At 36.1% G+C, this 20,202-nt stretch overlaps 1 protein-coding gene across 10 annotated transcripts in view; it reads left to right on the top strand.

Moving 5' to 3' along the window:
• Positions 1-20,202, top strand: part of TENM1 (teneurin transmembrane protein 1) — an 841,958-nt gene that overhangs the window by 9,487 nt on the left and 812,269 nt on the right. For 9 of the 10 annotated variants that reach the window (XM_009235231.2, XM_002832080.2, XM_054545040.1 and 6 more), the window contains one exon: positions 10,902-10,968. The exons of the other annotated variant lie outside the window; for it this stretch is intronic. The gene's annotated coding sequence lies outside the window, so the exon portion shown is untranslated. The remainder of the gene's footprint in view (positions 1-10,901; positions 10,969-20,202) is intronic. 10 annotated transcript variants of the gene reach the window in all.

The raw sequence follows: 20,202 nt of genomic DNA, 5'->3' as shown, positions 1-20,202 counted from the left end.
ACTGTTTTTAGCTTACTCAATTCCTATCAACAAAATGTTTGTGGTCAACATTTTGAATTTATACTCTGTGCCTTATCCCCCTCCTGCCTTTAACATTAATGATTTTCTTTTTCAAAGCTGCTCTGCTTAATTGTAAGCATTTGAGTGATACTGATGTGTGATCTGTTCTATTAAGTAGCCCAAAAATGTGTTTGTGTTTATGTGTGTGGGGCTGACCTTTTTTAAATGAATATCTATGAAAACATACATACATTGTGGACAAGGATTTCATAAGCATCATTTACAGACACATATAAATACATCACTTATTTGCTTACTTTGTACTTCAAATGAATATGTTTTTGTGACTGTGACTCATTATACGCTTAAGCTTTAAGCAATGTAGGAAAGCATTTTCAGAATTGTGAAGCAAGTCAAAAAAAAAAAGAAACTTTTTTGGAGAAGATAGTATTAATTTCACTAATGAGATCTAGTGACCGCTAAGGGAGAAGAACAGTACAGTTGATTGGCCAATTAATACTTATTGCTTAGACTTGAGAATAATCTTACATTTTAAATTATCAATAAATCACTCTAATTCCTTCCTTCCTTCCTTCCTTCTTTTCTTCCTTCCCTCCTTCCTTCTTTTTTTTTTTCTCTTTTTAAACTACTTTTAAGGTTTGGGTTGGTATACAGTTTTAAGAGAAAGGAAATAGGCTTTAGGACACTCACTAAAATATTGGGAGTGATTACTCTTTTTATTCTTCTTCTGATTCTGGCCAATTCTTTATATATGTTCCAGATAATTATAAGCATAATATGAGATATTATTATTTATATTTTTTTTTCAGTTCGTACCTTCTTTCAGTTATCTTGGGTAGGGGCTATAATGTCACACTGCTTTACTGGGTTGGTATTTATTATAGATGTACTCTGTTCATGTATTCATATGCTGCTAGTACATTTGTGATAGATCGTTCCTGTTTAGTCTAATAAAATCTCAACACTTAGATGTGACACCATTTATTTTTGGTTTGGAATTCATGAAGTGTCAACATAAGGATACTACATTTTCTTCATTGTTTTGTTCTTTTCCCTATTTGAGATATTGCTTTGATGAAACACTGGACAACTTGTGAAAGTGAGGTAATTTTAATGTAAACAATTAGAATTCAGTGCAAGGGAAATATTTTAACCGGTAATTTAACATGGAAGAGAGAAAATTTTAACAATTTACTTCTGTAAAACATGGAATAAAGTATCCTTAAGAAAATGTGTAAAACAGCAGTAGACATAGTGAGAGAACACTGGTCCCAGGTATTTAGCAAAATACTTGGAACTGCTTTACTATCAAAAGGGAAAAAAATTAACATTTACACCGATAATCTGTGACAATGGGTCTTGAAGGCCCCTGTTTTCCACAGAGGCTCTCCAGGTCTCATGCACTGGTCTCTCCTTTTACTGAAAACTTCAGTATTACATAGTTTTGGTTATATATCATAGAACAATTTTGATGAAGGAAAATTTTCATTTGCTCATTCTTCCATTTATTCATTTACTAATTTATCAAACCTTCTTCAATGCCTCTGTTTACCTGGTGCTACAGAGACATTAAAAAATCATCTTTGGGAGACAGATATATAAGCATACTCTCGTCATATAACAAATGCTATAGTAGAGGAATAATTAGAATGCTCTGGAAACTCAAAGGTTGATATAGTTTTATAAATAATCAGTTATTTGAATTGATTCTTAAAGAGTGTCTAGGATGTTTTTTAGTCAGAGAATATGGAGAATCACATTCCACATGACCTTAGGGCTGTGAAAGAACACTAGGTTAAATTAGCAATGGGGAATACCAATCTAGGACAAGAGAGTGCCATTTTATTTCCTATCCGAGCCTGGGGAACAGAGGTCAGGGATAACGTCTTATTTTATTTCCATTTATGTGTCTGACATACAGAAGAGGCTTAGTACGCGTTTGTTGAATGAATGAATGGGTTGGTATTTTGCTGCATGGAGATAATCCTAGAAAATGGTGTTTTTCCTGAGGTTTATCCAAAATTAAGCAGTGTGCTATGTTGTAGTAGCGTCAACTGAATGAGATAAGGGGTTTTAAAGTGAGGGCAATGTGAATCAACCTTGTTTTAGAAAGACATCACCAGTATGGAGGAAGGATTGAAGTAGATTAAAGAGTATAGTAGCAGTGAGACCAATAAAGAGGCAGTACTGCAACTGTGACCAATTATGAGGACATGAACCAAGGCAGTGACAGTAAGGATGGAGAGGAGTGGACAAATTTGAGAACCACCCATAAGGTAGAATCAATGATTCTTGGAAATTGATTAAATTTAGGATGTGAGGAAGAAGGAGGGAGTGACTCTGAGGCTTTTGTCTTGGGAAACTAGGTAATGCCATGAAGCAGAATAGGGAACACAGAAGAAAAAGTTGGTTTTAGTGGGGATAATGCAGCCAGGTTTGGACTTATTCAATGTGAGACACCAGCTAGATATCCAGATGGAGATGGATTGTGCCAGATGGAAATTACAGATCTGGCTGGGCACACTGGTTCCTGCCTGTAATCCTAGCAGCTTAGGAGGACAAGGAAGGAGGATTACTTGAGCACAGGAGTTCGAGACAAGCTTGGGCAACATAGTGAGACCCCATCTCTTTAAAAAAAAAAAAATTAACTGGGTGTGGTGGTACATCTCTTAGTCCCAGCTACTCAGCACTCTGAGGTGGGAGGATTGCTTACTTGTGCCTGGGATGTTGAGACTGTAAGTGAGCCATGATTGCACCATGGCACTCCAGTCTAAATGACAGAGCAAGAGCTTGTTCTAAAAAAATACAGATCTGAAGATAAAGTCTGGAATTAGAGATCTGGGTGTCATCAATCAACATAGTAGTTGAAATCATAGGGGCAGGTAGGTGAGCTTAGCTAGAGAGTATATACAGTCATCTTTTGGTATCTGTGGGGACCGGGTTACAGGACCCCCCACCATGGACACCAAAATCCACAGATAGTCAAGTTCATGATATAAAATAATATAGTATTTGCATATGACCTAAGTATATACTTTAAGTCATCTCTAGGTTACTTGACAATACCTAATACACCAGACGCAAGGGTGTGCATGCCTATAGTCCGAACTACTTGGGAGGCTGAGGCAGGAGGATCCTTTGGTCCCATGAGTTTGAGTCCAGCCTGGGCAACATAGCAAGACCCCATCTCTAAAAAAGAAAATCTAATACAATACCTACACATCACTTTATTCACAAGGATTCAACAAAGTACTTGCTGTGCAGCAAATTCAAGTTTTGCTTTTGGGAACTTTGTGGAATTTTTTTTCGAAAATTTTTGATTCACATTTGATTACATCTACAGATGTGGAACTCATGGATACAGAAAGTTGACTGTATAGAGTAAAAAGAGAAGCAAAGATGAAATCTTGAGAAACACTGCATTTAAGAGTTTAGTGAAATAAGAGGAGCCTTCAAGAGAGAGGAAGTTAGAATAAGATCAGAGAGGTACAAGCCATGCAAGATAACAATAAAATAGAAGCTAAGGGAGGAAATAATTTTATAAATGCCATTTGGGCAAAGACATGAAAAAATAATTCACAAGAGAGGAAATAGAAATGGGAAATGGAAAAAAAATAACCGAAAAAAACCTCAACCTTCAGTAATCAACATAAATGGTATTCAATGAATATAAAGTTTCTCTTATGCAAGGCAAATAAGTTCTAGAGATATTTTGTCCAACATAGTACCTTAAATAACAATACTGTATTGTACGCTTACAATTTTAAGAGGTTAGATCTCATGTTAAATGTTCTTACCACAATTTGTATGTACATGTACACATACAAATTAGAAACAATAAATGCCTGTTTATTTTAAAAATTAAAATAATGCTCAGTGCAATTTTTCAAGTCCCAAATGTTAGTCATTCTTGATTTCTCCTTTTTAACACCCGACACCCAACCAATTAACAAATGCTGACTCTACTTTCAAACTATATTCTTTATCTGAATAATTTTCTTCTCATTCATTACTAACACTCTAGAACAAACCACCATCATTTCTTACCTGGACTACCGAAACAGCCTTCTAATTGATATCCCTAGATCCATCTTTGTTCTCATATAGTTTTTCACACAGCAACCAGGATGATCATTTTAAAACTTAAACAAGATCTTATGATCTGTCTGCTCTCTGGCTTCCAAAGGTTGACTTCTCATCACACTTTAAAAAACTTGAAAAATTTAAAAAATCTTGACAATGGCCTACAAGGCTTTACATGATTTGGTCACTATTTATTGGACTTCATGTCTTACTATGTCCCCCCTCAAACATTGCTCATAACCTTCTAGCCATATTGCCCTTTGATTTGTTCTTTAAACATGCCATGCATTCTTTTTTTTTTTTTTTTTTTTAATCTCAGGGCCTTGTGCCTGCTTTTTTATCTGTCTGAAATGATTTTTCTCCAAGGTTTCTGCAGACTTTACTTTTGTTTTAAAATAAAGAACAGAAGTTTATTTTCTCACAGTTTTGGAGGCTGGGAAGTCCAAAATTAAGGCACTGACATTCAGTGCGGGAGGCAGTTACTCCTTCTGCTTCCAAGATGCTGCCTTGTTGCTGTGTCCTCCAGAGGGAAGTACCCTGTGTCCTCACATGGTGGAAGTTGAAAGGGCCAAAAAAAAAAAAAAAAAAAAAAACCTAGCTTATTCCTTGGACCTCTTTTATAAATTACCAATCCATTCATGTCTTAATCACTTCCCAAAAGGTCCTGCCTCTTAATACGGTTGCATTGGGCATTAAGTTTAAACATGAATATTGGAGGGGATATAAACAATCAAAAAATAGAAGTATATGATAGATCCTTTTTGACTCTTTCAAGATCACACCACCATAATAATGTCACCAGACAAGGTGAATGGAATATTCTAGCATTACAAATAATAATAAAAACTAACACATATGGAGTGCTTCCTAGGCAAAGCACTGTCCTAAGGACTTTATATGTATTAACCCATTTAATTTTCATTCAGACCTCTCCAGGTTTACTTTCTTACTTCATTCAGATATTTGATCAAATGTTCCTTCATCATAGTGGCCTACTCTGACCATCCTATGTAATGAACTTTATTGTCCTTCATTTTCTATGCCTTTATCAGCTTCTATTTTTCCTTATATTACTCATCATTAACTGGTATCATACTGTATTTTTATCTTATCCACTTTTCTAGAATATTAGTTCCTTGAGGGCATGAACTTTGTTTCTTTTTTGCTCACTACTGTATCCATATCCCCTAGCACAGTGCCTGATACATAGTAGGTGATTAATAAATATTGGTTGAGTAAATGAATGACTAATAAGGACATGATGAAATATTAGTTGGTGTAGATTTGGCAGTTTGCTGCAAAAGCCTTAATAATGTTCATACCAATAATTCTACTTCTGGGACTTTGTCCTAAATAAATAATATGAAATAAAGAAAAAACTTCATTTACAAAGATTTTTGCCAAGCATTATTTGTGATAATAGAAAATATGAAGGAACCCAGTTGTTCAACAAGTCAAATACTATGTGATTTATGATATATCTAGACAAGGCAATATATAATGGCCATTAAAAAAAGATGTTTCCAAATATTTTAAGATAAAAGGAAAATGTTTATGTTATACTACCAAACGATAATCCAAGGTGTAAAATTATATGTATCCAATATGTAAGAAAGAAAAAAGACTTGGAAAAGATATACAAAAGTACTAAAAATGATTATTTCTGATTGAAAAAGGTGGGTAATAGGTTATTTTTTCCTTTATTATCTGTATTTTCCAAATTTTCTGTAATTAGACTATATAACTTTTATCAGACACAGTGTATTTACAAAACAAAGAAAACCATTAAAAACAAAAAAATAAATATTGCCATATGAGAAGTGAGGTTTGGGAACAAATAACAAAGAGAATAAACCCATTTTTCTTGAGAGATGTTGCTGGAGGGAGAGGAATATGCCAGTTTTAGCGAAGACCAACTATTCTCTGAGTTTATTTTGAAGAGGACTACAGAAGGGAAAATAATCGAGATCCACTGATCCAATCTGGTCTTCACTCACTAGAGAACCAAAGAGGGCGGAACTTACCCTGCTAGGATTTGAACAGGATGTTCAAGGGAAATTGCACAAATTAAGTCTTCTTCATATTGCTGTGGAAAGCACTAGCAATTTTCTTCATGTAAAACAGAAGTGATTACTCACTATATTTCTTCATGTCATGTAGTAAAAACAATTCAGTCAAGTTAGACTATAGATTACTTGGCTATTCAGCCACAGTCACCTCCAATGGAAAAGAAGAAAAATAGCATTGACAAGTTTTGGCAGGTCTCATCATTAGAAATGCCTATATTGCCAGAAAGAAAAGAAGCTTCAGCCAATAGTGTAAACCGAGATGTTCTCTAGGCCTTAAGGAAGAAAGTGACAATACAGAGTGTTGTAGCATTAATTGTCTGAGAGCACTGATCATTGTAATGGGAAAACTGTCTCTTTTATTAACACAATTATTTTCTACAAAGTCTTTGAATAAATGTCCCATTAGAAAAATTGCATTAGGAGTTTCAAAGCATATATAGTGATGTAAAGATATACTCATTAATAAAATAAAGTGTGACCTATATGCCGCCCAAAGTCCCTTGAAAACAGAAATAGCATTAATATAGGTGTTAAAAATTACAGTATAATTAGGTAATTATTTTTAAAAAGTAAAAATTTGTACCGTTTTCTAAACTAATAGAAATCATACTTTTAACATCTATTTGAGAAAGATATCTATCCATACACATGTTTGCATATTCACATTATGTGCATATTCATATATACACATATTTTTTGATGTCAACATCTTGAACCAGGCTTTTAGGCCCTTCTTCTGCTCACCTCCAATTTATGCATTTTATCTCTATAGCCAATCTCTGCTGATAGTTTTGTTTTAAGAGGCTGAGAACTGAAGGAAGTAGAATATTATTATCTATGTAGGAAGAAACAACAGGCAGTGGTGCTAATTAAGGTCTGGGCTAGATGATCTCTTAATGAGCTGTCCAGGTTTGGACATAGGGCTCTGCTTGCAGGGTCTAGCCTATCTCCAAAACCAATAGTCAGTCCTGTGAGATGTATTTTTAACATTTGTTTAATAGCTACTGCTGTTTTTGCCTCTGGTATGCATTATTTGGCTGAGTTCAGTGATGGTCCTGTCAAACATTCTAATTTCTTTTTCTTAAACAGTAGTTAGCCCACATTCAGTATTAAGACAGTGAACAGTTTCTTTTTTGGAAATGAATTCTTGAGTGGAATAGAGAGATGAAGGGTGAGGGAAGTTGTACATGTTGGGAATTGTTAAGTGATGGCAAGTAACATAGATCGATGTATTAACTGGCCTTCTCTAGTCATAAATGGGGTGACACACTCCTAAAGGAGCCAGCTTGAAAACAATGGAGAAGTGAGCAGAGAAGAGCCCTTTGTTTTTCCCCAGTCTTCTGTTTATCTCACCAAGGCAAGATGCTACATATAGGGCAGTTTATTTTTTAAAGCATTTTTTGCTAGCCTCCTTGCAGAATCAGCCTGGTGTATATGAAGCCAATTTCTACAGACTTGCTCTGGTATATGCAGCACAAGAGCCAGAAATATTTTTTGTAGTCTGGATCTAAGTACTTTCTGAAATGTCTTCCCTTGAAAGATTCTAACTTAGCACTATTCTGGAACCACATGAATATCTGAGCAGAACTACGTCTTTTTTGAGCAACATTAACAGTGATGAAAAATGCACATCAGGCAGTTAGATTGCAACTAATCAAGAGCACCACTTCAGCCTAGTATGAATGATTTATATATAGTGCATTGGATATAGAGATCATTAGTAATAATGTGATACCCTGTTGTCATTATAAAGTCACCTTGGTGATCTTTGTAAGATATTTGTAAGGTGACAATGATGTTATTGACCTGCATTTTAAATATGGCATTTAAGTATTGTCTTCTGTCTTGATTTACCGGTAAAAATTTTAAATTGTTTACTCTTACTACTGAGATTTTTCCTCAAATATAAAAATAATACATTTGGGGATTACTTCATTAATAAATTGGGACCATAACGTTAATTAAGTGCCAATCATAAAATATTGGAATGTTAAATTTTGAAGTTTCTTTTTTCTTCTGCTTTAATTTACACACTGCCTTTTCTTTTCTTTTCTTTCATTTGTTCTTTTTTTAGACAAGGTCTTGCTCTGTCATCTAGCCTGGAGTGGATAACACTCTAGCTCACTGCAGCCTCAACCTCACAGCTCACTGCAGGCTCAACCTTCCAGGCTCAAATGATCCTCCCACCTCAGCCTCCAAAGTATCAGAGACTACAGGCACACAGCACACTGCCTGGCTAATATTTTTATTTTTATTGTAGAGACAGGCTTTCACTCTGTTGCCCAGGCTGGTCTCGAACTTCTGTACTCAAACGATCCTCTCACCTTGGCCTCCCAAAATGCTCGGATTACAGGCGTGAGCCACCCTGTGTGGCCCACACTGCCTTTTCTAAAATGGATTTTTGAAGAATTAAAAACATGTAATAACTTTCTATATGTGAGTAATATATGTTTATTATAGGAAAGTTAGAAAATACAGATACACAGAAAGAAGAAAATCATATATAATTTACATACATATATATCTAAGCTCAACTCACATTGTGGTTAATTTATAATGTGCTTATTTAAATAAATATTTTTGAACATCTTTCTATGTGAATAAAATATATTAGATATGTGCATACACACAGACATATATATATACATACACACACATAAACACACAGACCTACACACAGAGAGAGACAGAGACAAAGAGAGACAGAGTTGAAAAAAACCACCAAAAAATGAAAAGAAAAATATATAGTCCCCTTTCCCCCATCTCTTCCAGAATGTCATTTAGAAGCAGCAAATTAAAGACATACATAGAAATTATATGAAGTGATCATTAACATCTAACAGTTCCCATATTATGTTTAATGGCTGCTTAGTAATCCATCACAGAAATAAATCCTTGATTTATTTAACCAGACTCCAATTATTTGATATTTAGGCAATTTCCAATATTTATTACTATAAAAACATCATGAAAAATTCTTATACATACCTCTCTGTATATATCTCTGATAACTCCTTTTGAAATGTTTAAATGTAAAATAACTTGATCACAAGGAGGATGTATTCTTAGGGGTTTTGGTACCTACTGAAAAGTTGCCCTCCATAAATATTGCACCAATTTTACATTACTAATAAATGACTTTTTTCTTTTTTGTTTTTGAGACAGAGTCTTGCCCCGTCACCCAGGCTGGTGTGCAACAGCGCAATCTCAGCTCACTGCAACCTCTGCCTCCCTGATTCAAGCAATTCTCTGCCTCAGCCTCCCCAGTAGCTGGGATTACAGGCACCCACCACCATGCCTGGCTAATTTTTGTCTTTATTAGAGATCGGGTTTCACCATCTTGGCCAGGCTGGTCTTGAACTCCTGACCTCGTGATCCACCCACCTCAGCCTCTCAAAGCGCTGGGATTACAGGTGTGAGCCACCGCACCTGCCATGAATGACTTTTTAAAAGTTCATGTGTTAAAAATCCAGGTGACTTCATACTGGGTATATATACATCAGAGGAAGAAGTGTATCTCTCAAGTGGAGTAAATTAGTAGGGATCATTATATAATAGCACAGCTCCTTCCTTAGTGCCAAGCATGGCACATGGGAGACTGTCTTAGTCTATTTGTCATGCCATAAAGGAATGCGTGAGGCTGTGTAATTTATAAAGAAAGGAGGTTTATTTGGGTCACAGTTCTGCAGGCTGTAAAGAAACATGGCAACAGAATCCACTTCTGGTGAAGACTCAGGAAGCTTCCAATCATGTCAGAAGGTGAAGGGGAGCTAGCATATTCAAGATTAAATGATGAGAGAGAGAGAGAGAGAGAGAGAGAGAGAGAGAGAGAGAGTGCCAGGCTTTTTTTTTTTTTTCAACCAGCATTTCTCATGGAAACTAAGAGTGAGAACTTACTTGCGTGATAAGGGCACCAAGCTATTCATGAAGGATCTACTCCCATGATCTAAACACCTCGTACCAGACCCCGCCTCCAGCATTAAGGATCAAATCTCAACATGTGACTTGGCAGGGCCAAACCAACCATATCCAAACCACAGTGGAGACACATTTTATAGTCAGTTTTATACCTGTTGAATAAAAGATGCCATGTGGGACGTTGGTAAAAGGACTGAACCAAAAGTGAGGGGACATGCATTCTAATCCTGGCTCTGCCACTAACCACATATGTGAGTCTGCAAAAGCCATTTAAGCTCTCTGGGCCTTAGTTTCCTAATCTTATAACAGAGTTGTTTGAGAAATAGATGAAATACGTATATGATTTTTTTTATAAATTGTAAAGGACAATTTTAATGTAAGAAATTAGGACTACTATAAATTGTTTATACTAGTGGAAACTCCTTGAAATTGTGGGCATTTCGTCTCAAAATGACTGGTATGTTGAGTGAAAATTGAAAAAAAAAAAAGGAAATTGAATAGTGTTCAGTTGGGAGAGTCTATGTGGAATGGGTGAGAATTTCATACTCCTCCAGGTATACTCTTCTATAATTAAGAAATTCTTTGTTAGCAGCATAATTAATATAATTAGTTGAAATTTCAAGTAGACCTTTTAAAAAACGGACCCCTTTATCTCTTGTGAATTGCACAATGAATATTCTTATATTCACAACCCTCATCTGCACTTCCAACCCTACCCTACATGTATCTCTTCCATTCTTTCATATAAGGACTGCTTTGGATTTGAATGCACATATGTTTGAAGGATAATTTGGCCTAATTTGTTTACAGGAATTACAAGAGTGACCTTTATTCCGCTGTTTCCTTTTTGATTCCCATAACTTCTGGACCTATCAAGGTATGTGCATTTTACATTGAATTTTACTTTGAGAATTGAACACATAGCTACATAATGTGAAAAGAATGGAATGTTTTGGTGATATAGTCTGTTATATTTATTGCATGTCGTGTAAATGAAATGCATCGTTTTAAAATTTTTAAAGTCTGTTTGTCCATTTTATAGATAAGCTTGTGTCTGTACCTCATAATTTTTAGTCTTTGCAAAAACAAATATGCAGGCGTCTTACATGTCTGAATAATTCTGTGACCTTTTCCACATACAGCTACTAAAATCAGGAGTCTTCTTAACTAATGGGAACATCTGCAGAGTGTGTAGGAACAGCAGTAGCCAGAGAAGATGTTTGCAAAACTATTTAGTAGTTCTTACTGACTACAAATAAATATTTCTCCATATCAATGGAACAGATATTTCCATTCAGAAAATTTTACTGGCATTAATATTTGCCTCCTGAAATGAATGTTTTGATTCTTTAGTAAAGTCTTATGTAAAATATTTGTATTTACACAGGTATTGCATTCATTTGTTTACCCTTCCATTATACCTTCTCTTCATCTATCCATCTATCCATCTATATGTCCAATAAACAGGTATTGAGCAACTTTGGGGCAAAAGTTATTGTGCTTTTTTTCGTGGTAAATGTGCCAATGTAGGTATAATTCAAATGGAGCTTTGAGAGTGTTTGCTTCTCTATAGTCAGTCCACTGTTAGGTGGACTACATGAGAAAATGTGGCAAGATGAAGGATCTCCCTCATTGGTTTTAATTTTTATTAAAATATTGGTCAATGTTCAGTCCTTAGTAACTAAGGCATAGAAAGCATTGATTTTTTTTCCCTTTGCTACCTATATCTTGCAATGCTATGTGTCATTATTCAAATGTGAATTCTCATTTCAAGCTGTAAAAAAGTCAAAAGGATGATCTGAATTTGTGGTAAGTCTTTGGCATCACTTGATACTTTCTTTAAGAGTATGTAAAAAAGAAATCTGCAAACTCTCAGAATTTGCATTGCCCTTCTAAAAATATAACACAAATATCTCATTAAGTGTTTCATTAATTGGGCTCCAATTCTTGGATATTAGTCTGTATCAGAAATTTAAAATGGATTTGTCAGTTTTGACTATACATGTAGTTCTATTAGCCTTTCTTTCAGAGGTACTGTCTTTAAGGGAATACTATTGCCAAAAAGTTCAGATTACTATAGGAAAAAAAATGTAAGATCAGAAAATAAAATGACATTAAAAGATAAACTTACTTAAAAAGTAAGTCGAGATTTTTGCATATAATGTCGTTTGTGAAAATAATTTTTTTAATTTGGTAATTGTGAGTCTGCCAGTTGTGCAATACTAATTGCAAAGTATTTTTCACACTAGGAAAGTTTAAATGTGTGGAAAATGTTAGTCTTACTAAGCTAATGTGAATGAATGGATCAGAATGGAGAGGAAAATGCCTGACAGACCCAAAGAATGCACACTTATAAAAATAATTGGCACTAAATATTTAAAAGTTTCAGAGAGCAGCTAGTTTCCCTCTTTTAGAAAGACAACATGACATAGTAGAAAAGCCGTTGTTTGTCAATCAGAAAGCCTGGGCACTACTCTCAGTCTTATATTAGTAATACATTTCTCATCAGGTCACTTCTTCACTCTGAGCATTGGTTTTCTCAAGTCTATTATAAAAACTTTGGGCTGAACAACTCCAACTGTCTTTCTGTTCAAACACTGTATGATTTTTAGAAAATTCAGGGCTGTTCTCAGATATGCAATATGGAATCAAGATTAGCGATTAAATTGGAATACACACACCATTTAAAAGATTGCTCCTTGTTAAGTGGTTTAGTGAGTTGGTAATAGTATATTTTTCCTTGATTTAAAGCAATTGTGTATTCTAACGCCACTATCACTCACTCACTCCATCCGTACTAGTATTGGTGTTATAATAAATAGTTTCAAGCTGAAGTTTAGCTAGTAGTCTTGAGTCTTCCTCCTTGATGAAAATGCTTCACTTTGGGATGCTGCTGTGCTTCTTCTCTGTCAGTCTGTTGGAGTTCAGCAAACTATGTTTTCACCTTCTTGCATGACGGTCATTCAGGGTCAAGCAACTCTCTGTAACTTGAAACCATCCAAGTGCGTAACCTGATGACTTCAGACTCCCCAATGCTTTCAATCTGGCACCTTTCATGAGCATTGAGTTCATATTAAAACATTTAAAATATATTCTCTTTCATCTACATATCACAGCAGTAACAACTTGGGCACAGGACAGTGCCTGAGAACAAATAACCACTTGTAGTTAATGATCTGAGGGGCAGCTGAAGGACCATTGACTCTTCCTAGTCAGTTCTTTGTCCCTATAAAATGCCTACTTCTGAGGTGCCGAGCCTTCAGTAATTTTTCTGTCTCACATCAGATTAAGTAGTGACCATAAATAATAGCATTTAATACATAATAATAAGATGTGGCAATGCAATAAAATATCAACAATTCTAGTACTATATTAACATGGCTATTCTGATGAAACCAAAAGAATGAGCAGTAAATGAAGTTCATGAATCGTAATATTTTAGAAGAGACTTTCACCTTATTGATTTGAAATGAGTTATAAGAAAGAATTCATTTGGTTTAGGGGAGCAGTTCCCTTTCTTTTGCTCTGTATTCCACTGATGAATGATCTAATTTAGAAATAATAAAAAATGCCTCTGACATCTATTTTAAATTGATTTTTAAATGGTGTATGTTCAGCTTTTTCCCCTCTTTTTTAGCAGTAGATTCATTTTTCTAGATATGTACAGCTCTGAACTAAGTTACAAATACAACTCTACAAATGTTCTTTTCCAGAAGAAGCACTTTTTATTTATTTATTACTGTGACAAACATTTATAAGTCTCTACAGTGTGCCAGGCATGGTGCTAGGTGCTGGGGAAACAAAAAGTAATATGGAACATAGTCCTCACTCATAAGTTCATAGTAGAGAGCTAGGGACTGTGCTATACACAGAGAAATAAAATAATCAAGTGTTGTAGGTATGGAGTTTCTATGAATTTACTTGCTCATGGTATTTTTAAAATAAGTTTAAAAGATTCATATATCAAAACCTACTAAGGCAATGATGTGTGTAATCTAAAATAGCTCTCCACTCAAATCTACAGGAATCATTGGTTATGGTGGGAGAAATGCCCCCCCCCCCAAAAGATGTCTGTGTCCTAATCTCTGAAACCTGTGAATATGGCGTGTCATGTGAACATGACAAAGAGGAATTAAGATTGCAAATGGAATTAAGGTTACTAATTGGCTGACCTTAAAATAGGGAGATTATCCTGGTTATCTCTGTGGGCCCAATGTAACTACAAGCATCTTTAAAAGTGGAAGAAGAGAGCAAAAGAGAGAAAAACAGAGAGATGGGCCCATGAGAAGAACTTGGCCTGATTTTACTGACTTTGAAAATGGAAGAAGGGGCCATGAGCCAAGGAAGGTGGACGGCCTCTAGAAAGTGGGAAAGTCAAGAACACTGATTCTTTCCTAGAGCCTCCAGGAAAGAATTCAGCCATGCCGATACCCTGATTTTAACCTATCAAGACCCACTTCAGACTTCTGACCCCTAGATCTCTAAGATAAGTCTGTGTTGTTTTATGCTGTCAATTTTGTGGTAATTTATTACAACAGCAATGGCAAACTAGTACACTGAGGTTTACTCAGTATGGAAAATGTAAGGAGGAGTCTCTAGTTGTTGATCATGATTACTGAAAGGCATTCTTCATGCTGAAATTGGTGCACAGGGTTATTTCCCTAGTGACCATTTTTTCTAGATATCCATATCAGATCCCTCCATCAGAACTACAGCGATTTGTGAAATCCCTGAAAAACCTGACAATTCTGTCACTCCCACTCCCAATTTCAGAGAGAATTTAGTCCTCCTTCCCTCTCCTTCTGTGGACCACTTGTGCTCCCTCCTCCTATCCCCTTGTCCCATATCCCTCCACATTGATGCCTAGGATACAAGGTTTGTTGATAAGTGAGAAGTAAAAAATTATCTTTTTTCTTTCATGGAACACCCGCAGCAGGAAGAATGATATAGGCACTAATATCCTAACAGGTTACCCTGGCATGGGTTTCATGACAATCTAGGTGTTGGGTATTAAGTAGAGTGTAAAACTGAAGTTTCAAGCTAGTGGCCAATTGCTCAGGGCCAGTCCTCAGATACGTTTGTTTGCAACCCAGAATGGTTTCGCTCCTCTCTTCTCCTTTTCTTCCTTTTTAAAAATGCTGTAGCTTGAGTGTGTCCTCTTTAATTCTGTAGTAGAGGGCAAGTGCATATGCTTTGGGGTTTAAAACCATGAGAAGATCCAATTCGGCCACATATTGACTGTACAGCTTGGGCAAGTAGATTAAGAATAATCTCTCTAAATCTCAATCTCCTAACCTCTAAGATGAGAATAATAATTATACCTCACAGAGTTATGACGTTGAAAATGGCATGCAAATAATTCATAAAACTCCTTGCACAATGCCTGGCATATAACATAGTGTATGCTCAATAAATATTAGCTATTACTTCTGCCACTATTATTGCTATAGTAAGGGCACAAAGGATGGGCAAACAGTTTCATCTGGTAGGGGAATGAGAAGCAGATATCTGGAAACGCTTCATGGAGGAGGTAATGCTAGTAATACTAGGGCCAGGCATGTGAGTGTGGACTGCTGGAGAATAGGGAATGGTAATTTGGTATTGTCAGATGAACAAATGGTAGGGATGAGAATATGTTCTAAGCAAAAGAATAAGTGGCAGAGAAATATCAAATACCCTGGTCTCTTAGGGAAACTGCAATCAGTCTTTACAGGTAGAGGGTGATGTGGAATGTAAGCATGAGAAGAGATAAGCATAGAGAAGTATGCTGGAGACAGATATAGATGGGTTTCCCTAGCCTGTATCCTACTAAGGTGCATCTCTTTTTTTCCTGTAGGCCAGTGGTTTTCTAATGTTGCTTGTGAAATTTGAAGTTTGGTTTATTGCCCACTGAACCTCTTTCTTGCTTAAGGGCAACCCCTGAAACGGCTACCTAAGAACACTGATTATTTTATTTAAATAAATATATATTTTTTATTTTTATTTATTATTTTTTTTTAGAGATAGGGTCTCACTGTGTTGCCCACGATGGTCTCAACTCCTCAAGTGATCCTCCTGCTTTGGCCTCCCAAATTGCTGGGATTACTGGCATGAGCCACCACACCTGGTGGAACATGGTTTAAAAGTCACTGCTCAGCCGAGCACGGTGGCTCACACTTGTAATCCTAGGACTTTGGGAGGCCAAGGCAGGTGGATCACTTGAGGTCAGGGGTTGGAAAGCAGCCTGGCCAACATGGTGAAACTCCGTCTCTACTAAAAATACAAAGAAAAAAAAAATTAGCCAGGCGTGGTGGTGTGCACCTGTAATCCCAGCTACTCAGGAGGCTGAGGCAGGAGAAACATGGGAGGCGGGAGGCGGAGGTTGCAGTGAGCCAAGATTGCACCACTGCACTCCAGCCAGGGAGACTGAGCAAGACTCCAACTCAAAAAAAAAAAAAGTCACTGCTCTAGGGAAGGAGGAACTAGAGAAAGACGTCACTAATCATGTTTGTGATATAGAGGGCCCGCCCAGGTGGTAGTATGGAGGATGGATTGGAGGAATCAAATATGAAGACCAATAAACCAGTTAGGAGACTACTGCTAAAAGCTAGATAAGAGATGATGCAGGCAGATGGCAATTACCAATGGTGATACCAATGAAGAGACAGAGTTGAACAGTGATTCTCAAACTTGAGTGTGCATCAGAATTACTTGGAAGGCTTGTTGAGAAACAAATTGCTGGATCCTACACTTGAGTTTCTGTTTCAGTTGCTCTGAGGTGGGGCCCAAGATTTTGCCTCTCTAACAAGTTCCCAGGGGATGCTGATGCCACTGGTCCAGGCACTACACTTTGAGAACCATGCGATTTGAGATATGCTATGTAGAACTGACAGGCATGGGTCACTTATTAGATATGGGCATAAGGGAAAGGTTTCTGGCTTGAAAGGCTAGTCAGATAGTGATACTATTCAGCATTACTAAAAGCAAGTTTAGGCTGAGTTGAAAAAGAAAATGTTCATAACCCTAGCAAGAGAGGGCAGCTAAAAATCTTTATTATTTTTTTTGTAGAGATGGGGTCTCACTTGGTTGCCCAGGCTGGTCTTGAAATTCTGGCTCCAAGCCGTCCTCCCGCCTCAGCCTCCCAAAAGCACCAGGATTAGCACCTGGCCTTTAAAAATCTTTAAACAAGATTTATGATCAGATCCTAGGCTTTCTTCTGGGCAGCTTGATTCTATACTTCTGTACTACTAGCTTCTCTTGCTCCCAGTCCACCCCCATTTATATGCCTTGGTGCCATTCACATTCTGGAAGTGAAAGTACAACTCTGGGAGGGTGTAGAATAATGGATTCCATTTTATACCTGTTGAGTTTGGTGAGCCAGCAGAACATCTAAGTGAGAAAACCTGAAAAAATAGTTTAGGCATTAGTTTTTGTTTATTCATTTTTAATTTAAAATGAGGTCATTTCCTTATTTCAGGTTGGACATTAACTCTTCTTTGTGCAAAACTGGAGGAGTCAAAATATAGGTCAATTTTTTTTTTTTTTTAGGAGATGGGGTCTCACACTTTCACCCAGGCTGAAGTGAATGGCACAATCATTGTTCACTGCAGCCTTGAACTCCTGGGTTCAAGCAATTCTCCTGCTTCAGCCTCCTGAGTTGTTGGGACTATATACATGAGCCACCATGCCAGGCTAGATTGAGCTATCACGTGCATATTTGCTGTCAGTCCTATAAGGATTTTTGAGTGTTAAATTTGCTCATAGCTGACAATCATCCTTTTTATAGTATAGATCAGTGAATCCAAAACATGTTTATTTTAAAATTCCCCTTGAACACCTGTGTGACCTAACTTTCTCTACATTACTTCCTTACCAAAAAGGAAAAATCAAAGTATGGCGGAATATCCATGTGGGTAAGTAGAGGAGAATAGAAGAGTACCATACAGATTGACCTTTTTCTTCTTTTCTTTCTTTTTTTTTTGTAGCTTATTTCAGTAATGGTCAGATATTTCACTGAATCTATCTCTCTAAGGTTGAGAGTAGGCAAAGGAAAGATCTTAAAACAAGATAAAGTACCTACATGCAATGGTGAGATGAGGAATAATATAGGGAATTTTGAGGAGCAGTAGAAGTGAATACTAAACAAAAAGGATTAAATTGATAGACTTGATTTTGTTGCAAGGGGGCAGTTGTACTGGTAAATCAGTCATTTTATATCCTTACAAGTATTCTAGCATATTAAAATTATCAGTTTACTTGTCAGCTTGCAGTTCCACAAAGCTGTGGAATCATCTAAATATGGGGAGCAAAAATATGATAAGATGGTCAATTATAGTCATTCACTGCCAAAACTTCCTTGAAAGGATACACTTAACTGTATCATTCATTCTCCTTTGAAGGCTGCTCATCTTAGAGACTGATTACGTACTTGTAATTTGTGGATAGGACAGCCACTCATACACTTCCATCTGCAAGGCTCATAAAGAACCCTAACTTGTAGACTCAATTCAGTTTCTTGTAACATTTAGCTCTGAACTTTCGAGGAAAATAAGATGCATTCCTTAGTACTTATTCTTTTATGCCAGAAAAAAATATGGAAGAAAAACAACTACAAAACTAAAAGCAAAACCTTGGGGTTTTGCAACGTGTTTATAGATAAGACATGATCTGAAATGCATCCATGTATATCAACAAAAAGTCCAACATTGGATGCTTAGGAAATGGGATCAGAGTTAATAGAAATGGCTCTTGTAGTTTCTGGGAAATCCCACTGAGAAGAAGTTATTCCTTAGGAGTGTTATTTCAGCCCCATGATATTGCTAACTTGACAGCTGAATGCAGAAATGTGTCTTTTGGGTAAGGCAAAGTCCAGCTTTTTCACAGATCTCCATTTCACCTTAATAAATTTGAAATCACTATTTCTTCAGCTTTACGTATTTCTAAAGTATATTGAGAATCACTATATATACTTTTTTTAAAGGTAAAGAAAAATAAAAAACAATGACAAAAATTCTGAAATATGTACAAAGGGACAATATAATTCCATGCCTTGTGGCACCCTATCTGAAGTAGCAAGGGTCTTTTCTATAGTATAGATGTTCAGCTGGTGACCTTCAAATATTGTCCTGTTTTCATTCAATGTCTGACATATGTCAGATGAAACTGTTCAACTCATATGACTTTAAATAGCTGTTTTCTGTGAATGCATCAGATACTTATTTTGTCCCAGACTCATCTGTACTACTGCACATGAAATTTAATTTTAAAATGTACACTTCAAGTGACATAGCTGAATGTCACTGTGTGTAATAGATCACTGGTTTTGTTCTCGTCTTATTTGCAAAATGCTCACCTAGTTAAATGGTATGGGGATAATATGTAAACCTTTAGGTGTATGATGTAAACCTTCAATAACTTAATATCAATAATACAAATTTTCAATGCCTTTCTTAATTTTGTTTAATTTTACACCCGTGTTCAAAAACACCCTGATTAATGCTTTAATATTTTGTATATGGTGTATGAACACAGAATAAAAGATGCACTTATGTACATGCCTGATCCAAGCTTACATCTACATACTGTAAAATGTGAGTGCCAGCTGAGTACCAGTTTGCACCAAGTTTATAGTTTTAATCATAAAAAAGTACATGAAGTTACTAGTCATCTTATTGCTGAACAGTAGTTTGAAAAGGCAGAGGGAGAAGCTCTAAGAAGATCCTTTAGTAATTCTAAGAAAGGCTGATTTTCAGTTAAGTACATTTTTGTAAGTCATTTTGTCATTTAGTAAACACACAATGATTATTCCTTCAGACAGATGAAATATTTATTAGAAAGATAAATGTGGAAATCACAATAGTATTAAAGAATACCATGGGAGTGGAAAGCCTGTCAAGAATGTTCTGACCCCAGGAAAAAGAAATCAGAATTGCCATAGAGAGGGACCATAGAATGAAAACTTTTTAAAAGGTTATTTCCATAAAGTCTGAGAAAATCTTGGCCTCCATTAAGATTTTTGTCCCTGAGAGCCTAAACTGTAAGTATGGTAACTGCTTTGTCTGCAGAATAAAAAAGGAGATCTTCGCTTAATCATTATCCTGGGAGTTGAACATCCTGCTAACATTTGAATAAA

The sequence above is a fragment of the Pongo abelii genome, chromosome X (genome assembly GCF_028885655.2).
Source record: "Pongo abelii isolate AG06213 chromosome X, NHGRI_mPonAbe1-v2.0_pri, whole genome shotgun sequence".
Taxonomy (NCBI): domain Eukaryota; kingdom Metazoa; phylum Chordata; class Mammalia; order Primates; family Hominidae; genus Pongo; species Pongo abelii.
Note: the sequence above shows the minus strand (reverse complement) of the source record. Positions and strands in the feature narration are given on the sequence as shown.